The 24,068-nt window shown below is 42.4% G+C and overlaps 1 non-coding gene across 1 annotated transcript; it reads right to left on the reverse strand.

Moving 5' to 3' along the window:
* Window positions 1–20,546: 20,546 nt before the first annotated feature.
* On the reverse strand, window positions 20,547–20,690 carry LOC147888131 (U4 spliceosomal RNA). Its single transcript, XR_015543178.1, has one exon. It is a non-coding gene; the product is annotated as a U4 spliceosomal RNA (small nuclear RNA).
* Window positions 20,691–24,068: the final 3,378 nt, after the last annotated feature.

The following is a 24,068-nucleotide window of genomic DNA, read 5'->3' on the forward strand; positions in this document are numbered from 1 at the left end:
CGCAAGAACCGCAGGCTAAAGGCACAGAAACAAAGAAGTTCTGCAACCCCAGAGATGGAGAACTACGAGTAGAGGATATGCAGATTGGAGGCGTAGAAGTAAAGAACCGCACACGGAAGGTGCTGCAGAACTACACCCAGCCGTAGGAGTAACGAATTTTACACCACTAGCTGTGGAGATTCCGATCCCAGCAGCCACACCAATTCTATTAACTAGAAAAGAATTCAATGCATGAGGCTAGATGCTAGGCATGGCGATGCTCGAGGGCCATGGAGGAAAAGGGAAGTGAGGGAAGAAGCATAAACATAGGTGGGAAAAAAAGATTAAGAGGGGTGGGAATGAAGAGAGGGACTATGGCACAAGGGGGAAGGAAGAGGGGGAAGAGGAGCATGTACATGATGGGAGGTGGAATGTAGAGATGGAGACATCAAGGGAAGAGAGTCATGCTTTATTGGAAAGATGGGGGGGGAAATCAAAGTACTAGCTAGGTGGCATTACAAGAATGAGCGTGTTCCATCAAGGAATAGCCCCCTCCTTTTATAGCCAAGAGAGGGGGTCTCTCCTAATAAATGCATCCTCCCACATGCATGGTGTGTGTGGAAGAGTGTCCCATGTGGGCTAGGCAGTTACGCACTCTCAATTATGTGCGACCACACTTTGCCTCATTTTTCCACATCCATCAACCCCCATATCCCAAGTCTAAGATACTCCCTTGGCCTCTTCCCAATTTTATAATACGTTCAAACATCTAGGAGGACAAGTGGAGGGTTGGCACAAGGAATCTTGCCACCTCGTCCTACTGTCCCATTATTTAACTTGCATTCTTGGACTTTCTACACCCCCCCCCACATGGGCCTATCCTACATGGAGGGAATAATCCAATATAATATCCATCTCCACCTATTTTATATTACTTCTCCCATGGTCCTTGGGCCATATCTCACTAAATGCAGGCATGGGATCGCCTAGGTGGAGGGGTGGTGCATGGAGGACCCATGCCACCTTATCATTTTATATTATTACTACCATGGATTATGTACAACACACCTTATGGGTCCTCTTACATGGAAGGGTGGCACATGGTCATGCCTTGCCACCTCAACCCTGGGCCTTATGCACACCATAGTTTATTATACTATTGCCACACATACAAGCACACACACATATTTATGCCTTTTACTTTGGTCAAATTTATCGATAACAACACACATACTAAATCCTATATTTATTTATTTTTTCAACTAAATTTAGTCAACTTAAAATTCTCAATTAGTTGACTTTACGCTCGGATGTGGACTACCCCTTTGATAAATCCATCCAATTTATGTATCACTCTTAGAATTTGTTTGTAGTTCTAAGTCTCTTTGGTATAAGCGATAACAAGCGGGGAACACAGGCATTACCTATCTTCCCACATGATGCCAATTTTGTTCTAACAAAAGGTTTTTTGTGGAGGGTGACAGGTAAGTTACACCAACCTCAGAACCTAGACTACTAGATGGATTCGACACTGCTTTACCAGTTGTACTCATATATCCATATGACAATATGAAAAAAGTTTTTTTCACCTTTATTTGAGCGTCGTGTGCCATGTTGTTGATAGGTTTCTATTTTTTGAACACACACACACACCCATGCCTTGTTAACCTTTGGCCAGGTTAACCATGGGTCATGATGGTAACCCTTCGTTGGGCTACCACATTTCCCATGCCATGTGCCATGTTGCTCGTTAAATACTTATCGGGTTAGGCAAGAACACTAGTTTTTGCATAACTCAAAACTGTTTAACCTTTCCAAGTTGATGAATATTCTTTCACTTTGCTAAAATACATGAATGCTAAAATGATTTCCTATTGAAGATTGGATTCAAGGATGGCATTTATTCCCCTCCAGCCCAAGGCATCGAAACTATACTTGCATGTTTTCCAACCAATGGATTTCATCATAAATTGATCAAGTTTGAGGAAGAGGCAAAAGGAAAGGACACACCTTCAGCTATTAGCATTGGTTCCATTAATGACTGGCTACAATTACTCTTAATATTATGAAAGGATCCTCACACTGTCAATGCAGCCTTTGATTCTTTTCTTCGGCGTCTCATTAATGCCAAATCTTCTGATGAGCAAGATTTATTGTTTTACTACCGCAAGGCTCTCCCGTCATTGTGAATAAACTCCTACTGGTAAATAACTTACCCTTGATTCCTTTGCCTACCCAATTTGCATGCATTCCTCTAAACCCAATGGTAGATGTTGATGGACTTGACTGGCTGAGAAACAAGCCTTGGCAAGCCTAGAGGGTTTCCATTTTTCGAGCAAAAACCCCCGAGCGACGAGCGGACAAAATGTAGGAGGGGTCAAAATATATAGGCTCAAGTCATTTTTGGGGAGCAAAAAAATCCAAATTATTTCAAGGAATATGTAAGTAAATATGAAATACTAATAAATAGATATAGATATAAATATACCTTTATATAATATACATATATAATGTCCAAGTGGTGACTTATTTTATCACTTTTAAAAATCCTTTCTTTTCCTTTCACCATTGGTTGGATCATGAAATTTTGAGCAAATATCCTCTTTATAGTTCCTCAGGATGACCTAAGAAAATAATATAATACTTTTTTAATAGACCCTCTAAGTGTATTTTTCCAAAGGAATATGGTTTGAAGAGCTTGCCCCCCAACCCTATTCTGCCGGCGGAATACCCTTGGAGAGCCTATGCAGAAGGGGTCATAACTTTTGCTCCTTATCTCAGATTGAGGAGCTGTAAAAAGGAAAAATGTTCAAAATTTCATGATCTATGCAATGCTAGGATTAAAATTATACTTTTGGTAGTTATAAAAGATAAAAAGTAAAAATTTCAAGATGTATATGAGAGTTACAACTTCTCCCTAATTCATATTATGGTAGGAAGGAGTTCAATAGATACCACATTTCCTTAAAAGTACTTAGGTTTGGAGAGTTGGGAATATTTTAAAAATTTATTCCTTGCCTTCCCATATTTGATAATGTATTAGAGATTAATTTATGATCGATTATAATGGCCTCAAGTATGAGGTTTCCAATATCTTTTTCCTACTCATCCAAGGAATATGGTATACATTGTTATATGAGAGCTTCAAATATGGGATTGCTAAAGATTAGGAAACTCTTTTAAATTGATTTAATTACCATAATCCTCAAAAGAGAGTATGGTAGGGAGGTATTTATAAGAGTTTCTAAAGTGTTTACTATTTGTTCATATATAGATGATGTTCTCTAAAATGAGGGTTATAATGAAAAATAAGTAAGTATATGGTTCCATAAATGAGAAATTAAGAAAGAATTGTATATTCCTTTGAGAAATATACAAGCATGGTTGGTGTCAAAAATTATCGCTCGGGTTTTCTGCTCGTAGGTTTTTGCTCGGAAAGTGTGCACATCCGCAAGCCTACTAGCCCAAGACTTTGCCTCCTTTAAAAATTCTTCTGAAAACCCTCTTGCAGAGTCTGCCTCCTTCATTCCTCTTCTTCCCCCTAGGGAGCTTGAGTTGGATTCCAGTGGTCTTTTTCACAAACTCTGGGCTTTTGAGACCATTAACCACTGTGCTCCCTTCACTCTTGATTCGCTGATTACATTATGTAGTCTATCATTTGACGGAGTTGACCAATGCAAAGTATCTGTCTGGCAAGGCAAACATTTCCTTTTATAACTGACCTCAAATTTACCCTCCCTTTGTTTTCCCTCCAAACCTTTGACGAGTCCAAATGTTCAAGCCATGGTGTCTACTTCTGTACCAAAGCTGTCCCTATAGAGAAGTCAAGAAAAAAGTACCTCAAGACTCTTTGGAACATACATAGGCCGTACATCAAGTGTCATTGTTCTACTCGCGATAGATCTGGGTGTACTTCCTCTATCATGTGGCTTGACCAAGTCCTCTAGTACATAATCCACAACCTTCAAGACCTCTTTAAACTTGAGTCCCCTAAAGGTCAGTTTTACGCTTTTATTGCTTTGATTGCTTCTCTCCCCCTTGAGGCTAGGACAATTCTGATTGCGTACTACCCTTTCCAAGAACAACTACTTGAAGGTTCTCTTAACTTGACCCGTGCTACTCCTCGTTCCCCTCTCGTGCCAAAAATCAACCATACTCCTCTTGCTCTCATTATTGAACAAATCCTTAAACCTAACCTCACCATTGAGTCATCCAAGGGATCATTCAAAAAATCAAGGTTTTCTACTCCACATGGATCCTCAGCTTCCCACTCCTCCAAGTGTCCCATGCGTAGAGCCAAGAGGTATAGCAATGCTTCGAACATTGCCAAACAAATCACATTCGAGTAATGGCCCCCAACGATTATTGGCTACCCAGATCAATGGTACTAAGACCCTTTTTGTGGAGAGGAAGATCTCCAAAAGGTTTATCCATGTTTGTTTTTCGTCAAAAGTTTTTGAGTTTATTACACCCAGGTGGGTGTTTTTGGAAGTTGTTAAAAGTTTTGATCCCTCTAAGATATACATGTTTGAAAATATTGGCTTTGCATGGTCTTATACTCCAAATATCTCAAATTGGTTTTATCATCCTATGGACACATTTACCACTTCTCAAAACACTTCATGCATATGTCGACAAAGCAAACGCTTTGCGTCCTTTTTAAATGATGAATTCCTAGATGAGTCACATGTTCTCTCACTACGGACATATCTATATGTCATCATCCAAAGATTAAAGAATTTCTTTCTAAAGGTCTAAAACATATTCCTCCATTCTTGCCTAACCCTTTCATAGCAATTGAAGAATTATTTAAGGCATGATATGAGGTATGTAAGATTTTGAATATCATGGCTAGCACTATTAACTAGAAAAGAATTCAAGACAAGAGGCTAGACGCTAGGCATGGCGACGCTCGAGGGCCATATAGGAAAAGGGAACGTGAGGGGAGATTGTTAACATGGGTGGGGAAAAGGGATTAAGAGGGGTGGGAATGAAGAGGGAGACTATGGCACAAGGGGAGAGGGAGAGGGGAAAGAGGAGCATGTACATAATGGGACGAGGAATGTAGTGATGGAGACATCAAGGGAGGAGTGTCATGCCTTATTTAAAAGGAAGGATGGGGGGAAGAAACCAAAGTACTAGCTAGGTGGCTTTACAAGAATGAGCGTGTCCCATTAAGGAATAGCCCCCTCCTTTTATAGTCAAGAGAGGGGGTCTCTCCCAATAAATGCATCCTCCCACATGCATGGTAGTGCAAGAGTCTCCCATGTGGGCTAGGTGGTTATGCACTCTCAATTGTGTGCGACAACCCTTTGGCTCATTTTTCCACATAAATCAACCCCCATATCCCAAGTCTAAGATACTCCCTTGGTCTCTTCCCAATTTTATAATACATTCAAACATCTAGGAGGACAAGTGGAGGGTTGGCACAAGGAATCTTGCCACCTCATCCTACTTTCCCATTATTGAACTTGCATTCTTGGACTTTCTACACCCCCCCCCTCACATGGGCCTATCTTACATGGAGGGAATAATCCAATATAATATCCATCTCCACCTATTTTATATTACTTCTCCCATGATCCTTGGGCCATATCTCACTAAATGCAGGCATGGGACTGCCTAGGTGGAGGGGTGGTACATGGAGGACCCATGCCACCTTATCATTTTATATTATTACTACCATGGATTATGTACAACACACCTTATGGGTCCTCTTACGTGGAAGGGTGGCACATGATCATGCCCTGGCACCTCAACCCTGGGCCTTATGCACACCATATTTTATTATACTATTGCCACACATACAAGCACACACACATATTTATGCCTTTTACTTTTGTCAAATTTATCCATAACAATACCCAGCATAAAGACAAGATTAATGATATGTCTTAATATTAATGATAAACGTTGTCTGAATGGTATGTCTTAAGATTAATGATAAACATTGTCTGAATTGGAATGCTTCCCAACCATGGTATAAAGATAAACACATAATGAATGAAGTCCAATATCTCACCACACATTTATTTGTAGTAGGATTGGATAAATCACCACAAACACCTACGTTCATATGCAAAAGGTTATGCAACTACTAGCTATTGACAAGATATCTGGAAATGAATTTGAGACTACGTGTTGGAATGAGGAAAACATTACAACATGTATCAAAGAAAGAATTAGGAGTAACGGATGTTTTAACTTTATCTTATCTTATATGTAGCTATAAAAGTCACAAAAAGAAATTTCGATGGATTACTAATGCTCATGCATGTGTTTTCTCACATATTACTGTAGTTATTAACTCTGGCCTAGCAAGCATGATTGATGGACTCAAAGAAGTGGTTACTGACATACATAATGATGCATGGAAATTATGTCATAAGAAGATTGATGCCTTTTGGATGATTAATAGCTCTTGTGACTTCTTGGTTAATCTTCCTCCATCCATTTTTTCCATGCACACCTTTGATATTACTACTTGCTTTGAAGCCATTCCACATACAGGGGAGGATATCTTGATGTCTTCCTTGAAATTTCACTTGGACTTACTTTGTAAAAAAGGTTATTCAGGGTTTAAAACACATAATCATAGATTGGTGCTTACTAAGATTAAAAACCCAAGGTTTCATTTGACAAATTTATTGAACTTAATCTCTATGTTTTGACTAATGCATTTGTGAAAATCGGTAAGAACATTGCTAAACAGGTACTTGAAATACCCATGGGGTATTCATGTTCCCCCTCATGGTGCAATTTACATCTTCTCAAATTTGAGATTGCTTTTATAAAGAGACTTATGTGCCTTAATCTATGGGATATGGTGTTCCTCCCCTTGTTGTCCACCATATCCTCCAGCTTCGCCTTCACTCCCGTTGTCAATTCTCGAGCCACTAAATGACTCCGGATTTTAACCTTTCAGATAGGATAATTAGTCCCATCTAGTTTCCCAGACTCTCCAAAGTCAGGGATGGTGACAGAAAGAACTCGATTCAGGTAGGAGGAAATGAGAGAAGGGGATGAAGAGGCTTCTGCTTCTGAAATCGCCATCTTTGCTGCTAAACCACATAGCAAAATCGAAAAGCAAACTCAACCTTCTGTAACCAGAACTTTGTACGCACCTGGCTGAACCTGAGTGACCCTCCTTCTACTATCCTGCAGTCGTGGAAGTTGATTCCCAAGAGCCTCTGAATCAGGTCCTCCTTTGGCAAGATCCCTGCCTTCAGGCTCCCACACTTGTATGCCTCCTAGTTGGGCTCTGATACCATGTTAGAAATCCTATAGACGGTACGCACAATAGAAGACTGATAGAATAGACCAAGAGCTCACATAGCGTGGGGAGTCGAATCACAAACTTCTTATGTGATTCAATTAGATGTGCAGACTCATAAATAGACAAAGATCCAGCCATATATAGAAGCTACCAAAAGAATATATTTCCGTCCAAAGCTATAGACACAATAAAAGAGAGAGATCCAAAGTCCCACCAAAGTATGGTCCTTTAATCTTACCACCACGTCCTTCTACTATCTGTCAAATATCTCTAGAACTTGAGCCCGCGTGCTCCACCTCGAGCATAAGTAGACTCTCTGTCCTTGATCCTTGCACGTTGCTGTCCAAGATGACAGCCAAGGGTGAAGCCTCTTCCAAGCTCTTTGTCTGCAGGTCCTGGGGCTTGTGGAATCCACGACTGTCTAGCCGGCCTCCTCCTGCTGCAATCTGCTGCTGAACTGCTGCTCCTTCTAGATGAATGAATGCCCTGCTTTGGGCTCCTTTCATAGGCCTCTACGGGTCCCAAAATAGTCCACTGGCCAGCCCCATTTTGGCTCACTCAGTCTAGCCCTACAGCCGACTCAGGCTGGCGCCTTTGGAGCACAAAACTAGGCCTTTATGGCCCTCTCTTCTTAGCCCTATATGGGCCGACCCAGTGGGCTATAAGTATTCCCTCAGGGCCAGTCCTGTGCAGCCCTACTTGCTGCTGCTCCTGGCCATCTGGGTGCCCCTTTTTCTTTGTGTAGGTTCTAGCCTTGTTCGAGCCCTCTAACCATGCCTTCTCCTCTGCTGTCCACCCGGCATCCATTGTGCCCTGATCAAGGCCTCGTTGCAGGTCAACAGCCAGCCCACATGCCTTTCCATGTTGGTGCCTTTTCTCTCTCTGATCCCTACCCACATGGCAGTCTTCTTTTCTCAGCACAAGTTTGTAAACTACTCGGTGCTTTCTATCAATTCAGACAACGGATTTTGCAGAGGCGTTTGAATGAAATGATTACGAGCTGCCAAACACATATACTTGAACTTAAGAGATTGCAATTAAGCTGGAATTAAGACTTATACAGCTTAAACACAAAGTGACATCATTGGAAAGTGCAATATGATTGAGGGGCCAAGACGCCCCCCCCCCCTTATCCAGGCTCACTTTATTCTTGAAAATGGAGATACAAGACCAAGGTGCAATGCACCTTCCAAACTGATGAACTCAGCGAAAACCTAGGACCTAGATACAAGACTCAAGAGCATATGTGCAAGGTAGACAACAAAAAGGAGGACTCCAAGCTCAGGTTTCAACTCTTGGCTTGCCCAATCCACAAGGAAGAAGCCTGCAACAATCACCACTTACATCCAACATTATAGGCAAGCACTAGTTTCTAGAAAGATAGTAGAAACAACATGAAATAGTGCTGTAAATGAGATAAACTTGACAATACAGGCTCCCTTCGTGACTTCACCCTTTTGTAGATGAAGTCCTTGATGCCTCTGAAGCTACCTTGGGTGAGGAGAGTGTGGAAATGGGACTGGAATGAGAACAGCTTAGAAAATCAGCCTGTAGGCTAGAGAGAGAAAGCCTTTATGGAGTGATAGCTATAGAGAGAGAGTACCATTGTTGATCCCAAGGGAGGTGATGTAAGAGAGGAGCTGCTGCTGTTCCAGAGGTGCACAGAAAGACAGATTTCTGCAAGGGAAATGGGCTGGAACAGTAGAGAGAGAAAGACTGCAGCAGGAGAGAGGAAGGGGCTGTGGCTGCTCCAGACTAGGAGAAGGAGAGAGGATGCTGCTGCTATTCCAAAAGAGCTGAGAGGGGATAGATTTCTAGAGAGGAGGGGCTGGAACTGTAGAGAGAGAATGTGCTGTTGTAGAGAGAGAAAGTGCTACTGAGGTGAGAGAATGGCCTGGGGAGAAGCTGGCTGCACCCAAGGAGCTGGAGAGGTTCTGCTACATCAACCAAAAGGAGAGAGAAGAAAAGTGACGAATTTTTCATGTAGGGAATGAAGGGGAGAGGCCTTCTTTAATAGGCTCAGCCCCCCCCAAGGCTTAGAGTGGAAGGTGGGCACTTGTCCCAAATTTTTGGTGGGCTGCAGTCCCAAAGAGGATAGCCCACAACTTGCCCCAAATCTACCAGATTTGGGGCCAGACACTTAGCCTGCATGCCTTGCCACTTGCCATGCATGCTGCCACATGTGTGGGACCGGTGGACTGACCTGCCAGCTCAGATTCCACGTGTCAGCTGCCACGTGTCACTCCCAAAAACCCAAAAATTTCAAAGTTGTTAGAATTCAATTCTGATCGCACCCACGGGTTCCTAACAGCTTGGACTATCTATTGACGTACTCTAAGGTCATAATTGAGCCATACTGAGCTCATTTGTTTGTCGTCTTATCTTGTATCTCCATTACTCTTGGCATGCTGCCAGGCCCACACCCAAAGCTCTGGGAACATTCTCTTGAATGGTTCCTACGTCAGTATGCAATCTGTGCATTTGATTGGTCCCATGTTTGGGTACTCAAGTGGGGTGTGGTTTCTAGATGTCCCTCTCAAAGAGAGGCCATCACTCTTGTGGGTCACTAATGCCCATAACCCCAAGCAAGGGAGTCCACCCTCAAATGCTAGACCTAGTCCCCATTGTCCGTAACTGAACAGTAGAAAAACATTTCATTTCTTAATAAGCATACTATTGAAAAACAAAAAGAAATAGTACCAAGCAAGTGGATACATGTTGAAGCAGGATGACATTCCCTCCGTCTTTCATTCGGTTGTCCTCAACTGAAATGCTTCCTCATAAGCATCCAGGATTTCAGGACACTCCTGAAATGTAGCTTTGTCCACCCATTGGGCATCGGTGGATGGGAGCCCTCTGAACTTCAAAAGTACATCTTGTGAGTCGTGCCTCAACGTCTCGTAATGAAGTTATGCAAAATAATTTGCTCTGGGATCAACAAGATCTCAGTGTCCTCTACTTCAGGTGCATCGTCCAGTGTGGGCTCTTGAGGTGGTTCCCCAATGAAGGGTTTCACCAAGCTTATGTGGAAGACATCGTGGATCTTGCAATGCTCTGGAAGTCTCAATCGGACTGAGACATCATTTATTACCTGCAACACCTGAAAAGGACCATAATATCGAAAGGATAGCTTGAAGTAGATGCGCTTTTTGCCTACTTTGGTTTTTAACCGGGCGTTCTGAAATTTCAATAAGACCCATTGGCCTTCTTTCATTGCAAATGCCCTCCGTCTTTTATTTGCAGCTGCTCTTTGTTTCCCCTGTGCCTTTTGAATGGCTGCTCGAACCGTGGCATAAGCAGAGTCATAATCCTCCACGAATTGATCAGCGGCAAATATTTTCTCTTTTGTTTGCATGAGTGGAGTTGGTAAAGATCTACCATATACAATTTCGAAAGGAGCTTTTCCAGTGGAGGAATGAATTGTGTTGTTATAAGCAAACTCCACAAGAGGAAGGAATTTCTCCCGGTCATGCACATAAAATTTCAGCAAATCCAAGAGTGTAGTATTCGTAACTTCAGTTTGGCCATCCGTTTGAGGATGAAAAGCTGAGGAGAAACTTAGAAGAGTTCCAAGGTTCTCAAACAAAGCCTGCCAGAAGTTACTAGTAAACTTTGAGTCTCTATCTGCTACTATAGACTTGGGCATGCCGTGGTGTCTAAAGATTCTTGAAGTGGTGCCACCATGAAGGGTAGATGATCCAAGTACCCCTGGATGTGTACCCGAAGCTTGCCGATGATGGGGTACACCTTCTCTTCTTGGTTCTTGAAGGCTGCAATTGCCTCCAAGGCTTCTCCTTTATCCTCTGGGGCTATCCCCAAGTTCTGTGCCATCTCATGAGAAATAAAGTTCTGAGTAGCTCCACTATCAAACAAAAACAAAGCGGATTTACCGGACCCCATGTTTTCAACAAACTATGGGTGTCGTTTATAGCTCCCTTTTCTGGAGGTGCTTCCACCTTGTTAACTACCAAAACTGGCTTTTTGGGGGCTGCTTCTTTGTTGCTACTGTTTTTGGCAGCTTGAGGGCATTCGTAGAAGTTGTGGCCTCGCTCGCCACACTTGAAACACCACCCTTTAGAGTAATACTTTTGCTTCTGTTGTGGAGACAATGAGCTGAAAGTGCGAGCTGCTTTCTTCGAAGGAGGCTGGTTGGCTGACTTTTGCTCTTTTGGTGCGTCCTTTGCTGTCTCGTTACCCTTTTGTTCCTTGGAAGAGGTTCCCTGGGACTTCCGCTTGTTGTTGCTGCCGTTCCGCTTGTTGGAGAAAGACTGTTTCTTCTCCACCTTCAAGGCGATGTTGATGGTGTCTTCGAGAGAAGTAGGAGTGGCAATGTCCACCTCATGCTGAACGACATACCGTAGGCTAGCAAAGAACTTCCTTTGCTGCTCTTTTTTATCCTTCCTACTGAATGCTTGAAGTTTTAACAAAGTATCCCAAAAATGATCAACATACTCACTTTCTCTTCTTGGCATTGGTGGAGGATGTCCCACTGCACCATTGTATCTCTCTTAAACTCCTTAGGCAGGAAGTGCCTCATCAAGTTCTTCTTGAAGCGCTTCCAGGTGTGGGCTTGCTATCCAGTGTTGACCATAGCTGCCCACCAGAGTGAAGCACGGTCTTGCATGTGCAGGACGGCAAACCGGATCTTCGCCTTGTCTTCGTACTCGTCCCTCTCAAAGAAATACTCGAGGTCGCGGATCCAGGCCAACAAGACCTCGGGCTTGTCCTCTCCCTTGTACTTGGTAAACTTGAAGAGCTTATCTCCAAGAGGTACCTTATGCTTTGCATACCTTCGTCTCCGTGGACGTCTCGAAGGAGATGGACTCCGATGATGCCGTCTACCTCGAGGAGGGGAAGAAGAGGATGATCTTCCCTCCTTGTTGGAGTTGGTGTTGTCCGCACGGCCTCTTCCTTGGGATTGGGGCCCTATGTCATGAGTTTTTGCTTGGTTGCTTTCTAGCACTTGAACCTGTTGAGCAATGTTTGACAAGAGAGCACTCAACTCATGCAGGTTAGGAGGAGGGTCAGGTCCATTGGCTGCCATGATGACAAGATGACTCAATGAAGGAGAGACTCAACAAGAGAAAGCACAGAGTACAGGACCACTACCTAAGCTCTGATACCAATGTAAACTACTCGGTGCTTTCTATCAATTCAGACAACGGATTTTGCAGAGGCGTTTGAATGAAATGATTGCGAGTTGCTAAACACATATACTTGAACTTAAGAGATTGCAATTAAGCTGGAATTAAGACTTATACAGCTTAAACACAAAGTGACATCATTGGAAATTGCAATATGATTGAGGGGCCAAGACGGGCCCCCCTCCTTATCCAGGCTCACTTTATTCTTGAAAATGGAGATACAAGACCAAGGTGCAATGCACCTTCCAAACTGATGAACTCAGTGAAAACCTAAGACCTAGATACAAGACTCAAGAGCATATGTGCAAGGTAGACAACAAAAAGAAGGACTCCAAGCTCAAGTTTCAACTCTTGGCTTGCCCAATCCACAAGGAAGAAGCCTGCAACAATCACCACTTACATCCAGCATTAGAGGCAAGCACTAGTTTCTAGAAAGATAGTAGAAACAACATGAAATAGTGATGTAAATGAGATAAACTTGACAATACAGGCTCCCTTCGTGACTTGACCCTTTTGTAGATGAAGTCCTTGATGCCTCTGAAGCTACCTTGGGTGAGGAGAGTGTGGAAATGGGACTGGAATGAGAACAGCTTAGAAAAACAGCCTGTAGGCTAGAGAGAGAAAGCCTTTATGGAGTGATAACTGTAGAGAGAGAGTACCAATGCTGATCCCAAGGGAGGGGATGTAAGAGAGGAGCTGCTGTTGTTCAGAGGTGCACAGAAAGACAGATTTCTGCAAGGGCAATGGGCTGGAACAGTAGAGAGAGAAATTCTACAATAGAGAGAGAAAGACTACAACAGGAGAGAGAAAGGGGCTGTGGCTTCTCCAGGCTAGGAGAAGAAGAGAGGATGTTGTTGCTGTTCCAGAAGAGCTGAGAGGGGACAGATTTCTGGAGAGGAGGGGCTGGAATTGTAGAGAGAGAAAGTGCTGCTGAGGTGAGAGAATGGCCTGGGGAGAAGCTGGCTGCACCCAAGGAGCTGGAGAGGTTCTGCTACATCAACCAAAAGGAGAGAGAAGAAAAGTGACGAATTTTTCATGTAGGGAATGAAGGGGAGAGGCCTTCTTTTATAGGCTCAGCCCCCCCCTAAGCTTAGAGTGGAAGGTGGACACTTGCCCCAGATTTTTGGTGGGATGCAGTCCCAAAGAGGACAGCCCACAACCTGCCCCAAATCTACCAGATTCGGGGCCAGACACTTGGCCTGCATGCCCTGCCACTTGCCATGCATGCTGCCACATGTGTGGGACCAGTGGACTGACCTGCCAGCTCAGATTCCATGTGGCAGTCTGCCACGTGTCAACTGCCACGTCACTCCCAAAAACCCTAAAATTTCAAAGTTGTCAGAATTCAATTCTGATCGCACCCACAGGTTCCTAACAGCTTGGACTATCTATTGACGTATTCTAAGGTCATAATTGAGCCATACTGAGCTCATTTGTTTGTCGTCTTATCTTGTATCTCCATTACTCTTGGCATGCTACCAGGCCCACACCCAAAGCTCTGGGAACATTCTCTTGAATGGTTCCTAGGTCAGTATGCAATCTGTGCATTTGATTGGTCCCATGTTTGGGTACTCAGGTGGGGTGTGGTTTCCAGATGTCCCTCTCAAAGAGAGGCCATCATTCTTGTGGGTCACTAATGCCCATAACCCCAAGCAAGGGGGTCCACCCTCAAATGCTAGACCTAGTCCCCATTGTCCGTAACTGAACAGTAGGAAAACATTTCATTTCTTAATAAGCATACTATTGAAAAACAAAAAGAAATAGTACCAAGCACGTGGATACATGTTGAAGCAAGATGACAAAGTTGCCCTAGGTCTCCCTCCCCGGAGCTTACAAATGGGGAGGTGACCTTTCCAACAAGTTTTGTTGTGCAAGATGAAGATACATTCTGGCTCTAGACAAACCTCAGTTCCCAAACAGAAATGCATTAAGCCCAAGGTCGTCATCTCAAACTCTCTGCTCAACATCTGTCGTGTCTTAGGTATCCTAACTTCATGTCTCTCTGTGATGATAAGGTTGTCCACATAAACGACACTCACCATATACTTGCCAATCCGAGGGCCTTTTGATAAATTAGCATCTGAGGAGCTTTTGATAAAATCATTCTTCAAAAAGTAATTGTCAATCCACTAGTACCATGCACGTGGGGTAGGTTTTAGCTCGTGAAGTGCCTTCCTGAGTTTGCAAACTTTGCCTTCTCAACCGAGGATCGAGGATCTCAAAACTTGGTGGCTATTGCATGTACACCTTATCCTTGAGATTTCCATTCAGAGAGGCAAGCTTGGCATCCATCTACAAGACTGGCCACCCTTCTTGCATGGCTAAGGCCAAGACACTGCAGATTGTGGTTAACCTAGCTAAGGGGGAAAATGTCTCGTTGTAGTTGAATCATTGCAAATCCTTTTTCTTTGAGCAAGGCTCTTCTCGTGGGAAATATGTGTCCAAGCTTCTAATCCATTCTAGCAACACCTTCACTTTGTGATCTCCATCATGCTTTGGCATTTACAGATGTTTAGGTCTCCAAACTTTATCTTCTGGGCTCGTTCATGATGATAGTGACGTGTACCAGACTTACATGGTGAGTTTGACAACTCCAGTGACTCAGATAACATATTCATATTTCTTCTTTGAAAGTTAGGAGCCTCCTCTCTTTCTTTATCTTCAAACTAAGTTTCTTTATCCTCATTGTAAGGTGCCACTCCATAGAAGTCGAGGATTTTTACAAGAGAGATTTTTTTCAATCAAAAATATTACTTTCAATTCAAAAACACTTCTTTTAAAAAAGGAGAAGTACCTTCCTATCACCCATGTGCTATCACACCCACAATCTTACTCGAAATCGAAATCTTGATCTCATTTGAGAATAATCTTGCAACAATTGCTCAAAGTAGCTTCGAACTGATCTGGATCTTAATCTTGAAATTCAATGGTAACCGTATTGAGATCCATGGCTCGATAATCAAAAATCTAACTTATCCGATGAAGATCCTACGTTTGGAAATGTGTGTCAAATGCACCCTTGGATAAAGTCATGGATCCTAGATTCCCTAGCAATGTGTGCCCTTGATGAAGTCTTCGACCTAAGGGTTTTAGATAGATGTGTCCTTGGATGAGACTCTCGATCTCATGGCTGGAAAGAGGCGCTAATTTGCACCATTGGACAAAGAAGAAATGATCCACACCTTACAAGTGAAACCGAAAAACTTAAAAAGGTCTAATTTCAAAGTATTGACGTGCCAAAGCTCATTATTGCTTACAATTACACTCTCTTACCACACCTCATTAGCCTAGGATTATCAAAATTTTCGTTTCTCTAATCATTTCTCCTCTAATGAGTCTTTGCTAACTTTCACATGGAAACTAAAAACTCATGTTCAAGTAACTCCAAACAAATGGAACTCATCTTTTGTCCATATCATTTCTCCTCTAACGAGTCTTTGCTAATTTTTCATAGGAAAACTCAAAACTGGTGTTAAGTGGCTCAACCAAATGGAACTAATCTCCATCCTTCACCAAATGAGCTTCTATTTTCAGCAATCACTCCGTATGATCAATGCAGTCATAGGCATCTCTATCTTCCCATGCTTCGAGCTCCTCTCCATCTACTAGTATAAGTATCCTCCCCTTGTTGTCCACCACATCCTCGGGCTTCGCCTTCACTTCCATTGTCAATTCCCGAGCCACTAAATGACTCCGGATCTTCACCCTCCAGATAGGATAATTAGTCCCATTGAGTTTCCCAGACTCTCCAAAGTTAGGGATGGTGAAAGAAAGAACTTGATTGGGGTAGGAGGAAGCGAGAGAAGGGGCTGAAGAGCCTTCTGCTTCTGAAATCACCATCTTTGTTGCTAAGCCACACAGCAAAATCGAAAAGCAAACTCAACCTTCTCTAACCAGAACTCTGTACGCACCTGACTGAACCTGAGTCACCCTCCTTCTCACAAGGGCACTGTCCTCCAATCGTGGAAGTCGATTCCCAAGAGCCTCTGAATCAAGGTCGTCCTTCAGCAAGATCCCTTCCTTCAGGCTCCCACACTTGTGAGGCTCCTACTTGGGCTCTGATACTATGTTAGAAATCAACCAATAGACGGTACGCACAATGGAAGACTAATAGAATACCCAAAAAGCTCACACAGTGTGGGGAGTCAAATCACAAACTTCTTATGTGATTCAAATAGATGTGCAGACTCGTAAATAGACAATGATCCAGCCAGATATAGAAGCTACCCAAAGAATATATTTCCGTCCAAAGCTATGGACACAGTTATAGAGAGAGAGAGATCCAAAGTCCCACCAAAGCGTGGTCCTTTGATCTTACCACCACGTACTTCTACTATCTGTCGGATATCTCTAGAACTTGAGCCCGCATGCTCCACCTCGAGAGTATGTAGACTCTCCGTCCCTGATCCTTGAGTCCAAGATGACAGCCAAGGGTGAAGCCTCTTCCAAGCTCTTTGTCTGCAGGTCCTGGACACCTTCCTGGCGCTTGTGGAAGCCTGTCTAGCCGGCCTCCTGCTGCAATCTGCTGCTGAACTGCTGTTCCTTCTGGATGAATGAATGCCCTGCTTTGGGCTCCTTTTATAGGCCTCTAGGGGCCCCAAAACAGTCCACTGGCCAGCCCCATTTTGGCTGACTCAGTCTGGCCCTACAGCCGGCCCCTTTGGCGCACAAAACTAGGCCTTTATGGCCCTCTCTTCCATGCCCTATATGGGCCGACTTGCCTGCCCTACTGGCCGACCCAGTGGGCTATAAGTATGCCCCCAGGGCCAGTCCTGTGCAGCCCTACTTGCTGCTGCTCCTGGCCATCTGGGTGCCCCTTCTTCTTTGTGTAGAGGTTCCAGCCTTGGTCCACCCCTCCAACCACCAGGCCTTCTCCTCTGCTGTCCACCTGCCATCCATTGCGCCCTGATCTAGGCCTTGTTGCAGGTCAACAGCCTGCCCACATGCCTTTCCATGCTGGTGCCTCTTCTCTCTCTGATCCCTGCCCACATGGCAGTCTTCTTTTCTGGGCACATGTTGCCCTAGGTCTCCCTCCCGGGGGCTTACAAATGCGGAGGTGACCTTTCCAACAAGTTTTGCTGTGCAAGATGAAGATACGTTTTGGCTCTTGACAAACCTCAGTTCCCAAACAGAAATGCATTAAGCCCAAGGTCGTCATCTCAAACTCTCTGCTCAACATCTCTCGTGTCTCAGATATCTTGACTTCATGTCTCTCTGTGATGATAAGGTTGTCCACATAAAGGAAACTCACCATATACTTGCCGTTCTCAATTCTGAGGAGCTTTTGACAAAACTATTATTCAAAAAGTAATTGTCAATCCACTACGTGGGGTTGGTTTTAGTGGTTTTAGCCCGTGAAGTGCCTTCCTGAGTTTGCAAACTTTGCCTTTTCAACCGAGGATCGAGGATCGCAAAACTTGGTGGCTATTCCACGCACACCTTTTCCTTGAGATTTCCATTCACAGAGGCAAGCTTGACATCCATCTATAGGACTGGCCACCCTTCTTGCATGGCTAAGGCCAAGCCAGTGCAGATTGTGGTTAACCTAGCTATGGGGGAAAATGTCTCCTGGTAGTTGAATCGTTGCAAATCCTTTTTCCATGAGCAAGGCTATTCTCGTGGGAAATATGTGTCCAAGCTTCTAATCCATTCTAGCATTACCTTCACTTTGTGATCTCCATCATGCTTTGCCGTTTGCAGATGCTAAGGTCTCCAAACTTTATCTTCTGGGCTCGTCCATGGTGATAGTCACATGTACCAGACTTACATGGTGAGTTTGACAACTCCAGTGACTCAGATAACATATTCGTATTGCTTCTTTAAAGGTTAGGAGCCTTCCTCTCTTTCTTTATCTTCAAACTAAGCTTCTTTATCCTCATTGTAAGGTGCCACTGCATAGAAGTCAAGGATTTTTACAAGAGAAATAGGTTTCCCAATCAGAAATATTACTTTCAATCAAAAAACACTTCTTTAAAAAAAGGATGAAGTACCTTCCTATCACCTATGTGCTATCACACCCCTCCTAGTCACATGTACCAGACTTACATGGTGAGTTTGACAACTCCATTGACTCAGATAACATGGTCGTAATTCTTCTTTAAAAGTTAGGAGCCTCCTCTCTTTCTTTATCTTCAAACTAAGCTTCTTTATCCTCATTGTAAGGTGCCACTGCATAGAAATCAAGGATTTTTACAAGAGAAATATTTTTTTCAATCAAAAAACACTTCTTAAAAAAAAGGATGAAGTACCTTCCTATCACCCATGTGCTATCACACCCCTCCTATGTATGGAATTCGTGCAAGTTAACCCCTTGCAAAATATCTCATTGAGAAATCTCATTCTCATTCTCAATGGGGAGGTAGAATCTTAATCAAAATCGAAATCTTGATCTCATTTGAGAATAATCTTGCAACAATTGCTCAAAGTAGCTTTGAATTGATATGGATCTTAATCTCGAAATTCAATGGTAACCGTCTTGAGATCCATGGCTCGATAATAAAAAATATAACTTATCCGATGAAGATCCTACGTTTGGAAATGTGTGCCAAATGCACCCTTGGATAAAGTCGTGGATCTAAGGATCCTAGATTCCCTCGCAATGCGTGCCCTTGATGAAGTCTTCGACCTAAGGGTTTTAGATAGATGTGTCCTTGGATGAGACTCTAGATCTCATGGCTGGAAAGAGGGCTAGCGTGTATTGTTTCGCCTCTGTCAAGAATATACTACCACTACTGAAATTAGTGAACACGCTAATCTGCACCATTGGACAAAGGAGAAATGATCCACACCTTGCAAGCGAATCCGAAAAACTTTAAAAGGTCCAATTTCAAAGTATTGACGTGCCAAAGCTGATTATTGCATACAATTACACTCTCTTACCACGCCTCATTAGCCTAGGATTATCAAAAATTTCGTTTCTCTAATCATTTCTTCTCTAATGAGTCTTTGCTAACTTTCACAAACTAGTGTTCAAGTAACTCAAACAAATGGAACTCATCTTTTGTCCAATCATTTCTCCTCGAATGCGTCTTTGCTCATTTTTCATAGGAAAACTCAAAACTAGTGTTCAAGTAGCTCAACCAAATGGAACTCATCTCCATCCTCCACCAACTGAGCTTCTATTTTCAGCAATCAGCTTATATTTCAGCGCTTACCCAATGATATAAGTAACCTACCTTCAGAGCAACAAAGAATTACATAAAGTACTACTTTGCTTCATCACGAGGCAGTCTGACTTTGTCAAACGTGTTGTAAATATCGTGTATCATGCTCACTTCCCAGAGCATCTCAATGATATGGCTGCTTGGAGATCTTACCAATGCATGCTATTGTTCCGAAAGCACCAAAGATAGTGGACATGAAGAAAACGAAGGCATTTCAAAAGGCTGCTGATATTTTACAATAGCAATGCCAGCCATTGGCTGTCATTTTGTCACGCTGCTTCTGCCCAACTTGAGGGATGATCCAACATCACCAATGGTAATGACTCAGCTTGTAGATGTTAGAAGCTCACTCTGTTCGCAGTCCTGCATCTTAATTGTTCTGCCGATTTTAGCACGCATCTGAAGTGAAGTATAGAGTGAGTCGTAGAAGCTCACTCTGTCCTCAATGGACGCATGTCAACCGAAGTATGCCGTGAGTCGTCTATGATGCTCATATCATCCGGCATATGCCCATCTCTTACCCAGGCCTCTGTAAGCACGTCATGGGAGGCCTTGCTGGTCTAGGTTTTCAAGGGTTCACTTGGTGGTTACAGAAGACACCTGGGGCATGCGTGCTTTGATGAAGAAAAGAAGTGGCCAATATTAATATATTCAGGCACTACAAGACAGCACCACTTGAGGGGGAAGGGGAGGGATGGTGTTAAAGCTACTAGGCTCACGCAGTGTGAACAGACTGCAAGGCTCCTGAAACAAAGAACTTGGTGGACCATGAGCGGGTCACTTTCCGCCAGCCCACAATGAGTGTCTTGACAGCAGAAGCACAGCCCCTCAAGAGCGAGCAAGTTTTTGAAGTTAGGAAAACAAGACCTTTTCAAGCTGGAGATGAGCCGCTGATCTGGATCCCAAAATTAATTACACTGATGAGGACGAACACGTAGCTGCCCTGAGTCAAATCACGTTGCTTTTTGGTGTGTTGTTTGCGAGGTCCGAGCCTAGGGCGGACCTTCCAGAAATTCTCTAAGGCCCCGTGAAGGGCGCGAAGAGGGGGGTTGGAAATAGTTTTCAACCAGCAATTGACGCGTCTCGGTAAAACCTCACTAACTGCGTCATTGCCCCAAGCGCAAAGATACTGTACCTTGCCTTGGGCTCAGCTTTATATACCCACCTTTCACTACAATTTTCCCCCTTTTACTTATGGGACGTTTTCCCCACGCCACGTGGTACCTCCTAGTTTTAAGCCACATAAAGCGTATTAATTTGCTTTCCAAAGCGACAAACTCCTCAATACCAAGAAGGAAGTCAAGCTACATCGTACTACACCCTTCCCATCTTGAGTAGTGGAAGAGCTAGCCACTACATCCTCTAATCAATCTACTCACACACAACATAGGAATATAAAGGGTAGTCTAGCATGCCAACTAGTATGGGACGAAGGAGATAGCTCATTAGAACGCTCAAGCTGACATTGATGTGCCCTACAAATATGGGTGGCATGATGCCGAGCTTGCCTAGGCTCTATGTGAATGGCCAATAGCCATCTGCACCCCTTCATGCACTCTAGCGCATTGCATGCACAATGGGTGCGTAGCTAGCCTCGATATGCCTCCAACAACGTATTTGTCAAGATCGATTGACATAACACATTGGAAATCTGTAGATGAGGAGGCCATGGAGCTCCCTTGATTCTGTTAGTATACACAACAACTGCAATTATATTGTTGATTGGATCCTAATGCTTCAACTAGTTTCATCCCATATGCAAGTTTCGGATTTCTTATTTTCATCCTCATCAATGTGTTTTTTGTTTACTTCCCCATTTTGTTAAGATCGGTAATGGGTTATTGACACATCAATGCCTTGGATATGTGCAAATGAGGACGCCAACAAGTGTGCTTGATGATTGGATCCCACTTGTTTGACTAGTTTCATCACATACTCAAGTTTTGGATTTCTTATATTGAACTGCTTTGGAAACCTGGACAATCCTAAAGACATGCTTGGTTAGTGCCTTGAATTGTATACAAAAGAAGGCCAAAGCTTTTTTTTTACTCACTAATGCTTGCAAGACTTTAACCACCACTGGATCCTAATGTTAGATGAAGTCTAGTATTGAAAGCGAGCACAACAACATTTTTTAGCATTAGAAAAGAAGCACTACTGCTTTTAGAATAACCGCTGCTATAGTTCTACATGTTGATAGAGCAACACAATTATAATGAACAAAAGGAAGTTTATATACACAACATCTTTGTCTCGATCTCAATTTTTTGGGTTTTTATAGTGCTTTCACTTTGGGTGACTCTACGCACTCAAATTCTATTTTGTGGGCCCATTAGTCCTCCTTAAGTGGATTCGCTTGTTCCTTTGTCCCTTTTAGGGTTTCTTGTTCCTAACTCATTTTTGGAATTGCAAATACGTTTGCTTCAATATCCTTTACCTGGTTGAGAGGTTGCACAAGCCAATTTTGTTCAATATGGTTCTCGTCCACCACTGACCTTCCTTTTGGTTGTGGATGATTTTCTATTTGCATTGTACCATCCTCTTTTTCAAACTCTTCTTTTGTGGTTTGTATCTTCTCCTCTTCAAAAACGTGCTTTCCTTTCTAATAGTCTGAATCTCTTAATCTTCCAATGATGGGCCAAATATTCTAGGCAAATCAACTTGTCCTTCCCCTTCAACTTATTCTGTCTAATAGCACTTTCTTAACCTTCCAAAGATAGACCAAATGCTCTAGGCAAAGTTGTAACTTGTCCTTCCCTTTCTTGATGCCATACATATTTCTATGTTACATTTCTCCTCTTTTGAGACTAAATTTCCTTAATTTTTGGCTTCCAAGTACTCCTTAATGCATTTTATCAAAGGAACAACATCACTCTTTTGAGCCATCTCATAGTTGGCTATAAGAGTTTTTCAAATTTCTCATTTATTAACGCTACATTCTCTCAACATTGTGCTCGGGGGGGTCACCTCCAAAAATTTTAGTGTGCCACGTGCATTCAAAAGTAGGGGTATTTTAATCCAACTATATCAATATACCATGGGGCTTCACCATTTTCTTATGCATTGGTAACTACATTCATCTTTCGACTTTGTAATGGGATACATTTATTCATCCTTACTTTCAGTAACAATGTACATGTGTTGGCTTTTATGTTTATCATAAGTGTCATGTTGTTGACTTGAATAATGAATATGGCTATGCTCATGAAATTTCCTCTACCTTAAAATATTCCTCTACTAGTGTTGTGTTGACCAATTGAATGAAAAAAATTCTTTTTGTAATCTATTTCATAATGCCCAAACTTGTGACAATAATTGCATTCAATGCTTAACATATTTCTTGAAGAAATTTCCTCTGCTTTGGGCATTTCCTCTGTTTGAATGATTTTCTCTTGTATGTTGATGATTGCCATGATTTGTACTTTGTTGTTGATGCTAATTATGTTGTTGATGTCAATGCTAATGTCCATTTCCTTATATATTGATGTGGTTCTTTCTTTACCTCTATTGAAGGCTATAAAAGCTTATATAATTGCTTGTCTTTTATAGCTTAAACTATGTGTGTCCTTAAATGGCCTAATAAAATTGGTTGGAGTGCTTCCAATGTTGGCACTTACTTTTGAATTGCTATGCTTTGAACCCAATTCTCATATCCTTCACTAAGTCTATTGAGGATGACTTGCACAATTGCTTGATATTTCATAGTCCCTCGTATGGATACAACTTGTGTATTCATGTCTATGAGTCTCAATATACAAGTACGTCCTAGTTCATTGCTATGTCAAAAGCTTTGATTTATTTGATTTCTCTATATCAAAATCCTAAGTATTCATTTGCCTCATACAAAGTTGCAAACATATCCCATGCCTTTTTTTATGTTTTCATTGTAGTCAACTATCCAAGCACAACATCTTGTACATTTTTCTTTGTCAAATGGTAATTGTATATGTCCTTCCTATTCCATTTAAATTGTGCTTGTGCAATAGACCCTTGGATTACCCCACCAATAGCTAGTTTGTGAATGTACCATCAACATATTCCCATTTGTCATGCAATAAACCAGTGTACATATTCAAGTAATGTAATTTGAGTTGTCTAGATTCACTAAAATATCAAGATTGATGTTTCTTGTAGTTGACATGATTTGTGTGTCAAATTACCTACATACAAACCAAAGAGGTCAAAAAGTGATGTTTTTGAATAACGGTATCAAAAAAATACTAAATTGATTAGAATTACCTGGATGATGTAACTTCCAATATATGCCTTTAGTAATTGAAAGAAAGTAAATTGTCACTTCAAAACGTGGGATTTCATCGCATACATAACAATTCTTTCGCATTCAAAATGGGTTTTATTATCACAAGTGTTACTACAATCAAAACATCCACATTGCTTGAAATTATGCTTAGTAACATTAATATCACTTCAATCATATACCAAAGTGTCATTTAAAAGCATAGGATTACATAATACATAGAACAATATTACCACATTAATATCACT

The sequence above is a fragment of the Dipteris shenzhenensis genome, chromosome 22 (genome assembly GCF_047967505.1).
Source record: "Dipteris shenzhenensis isolate YYH24624 ecotype China chromosome 22, Dip_SZ_1.0, whole genome shotgun sequence".
Taxonomy (NCBI): Eukaryota; Viridiplantae; Streptophyta; class Polypodiopsida; order Gleicheniales; family Dipteridaceae; genus Dipteris; species Dipteris shenzhenensis.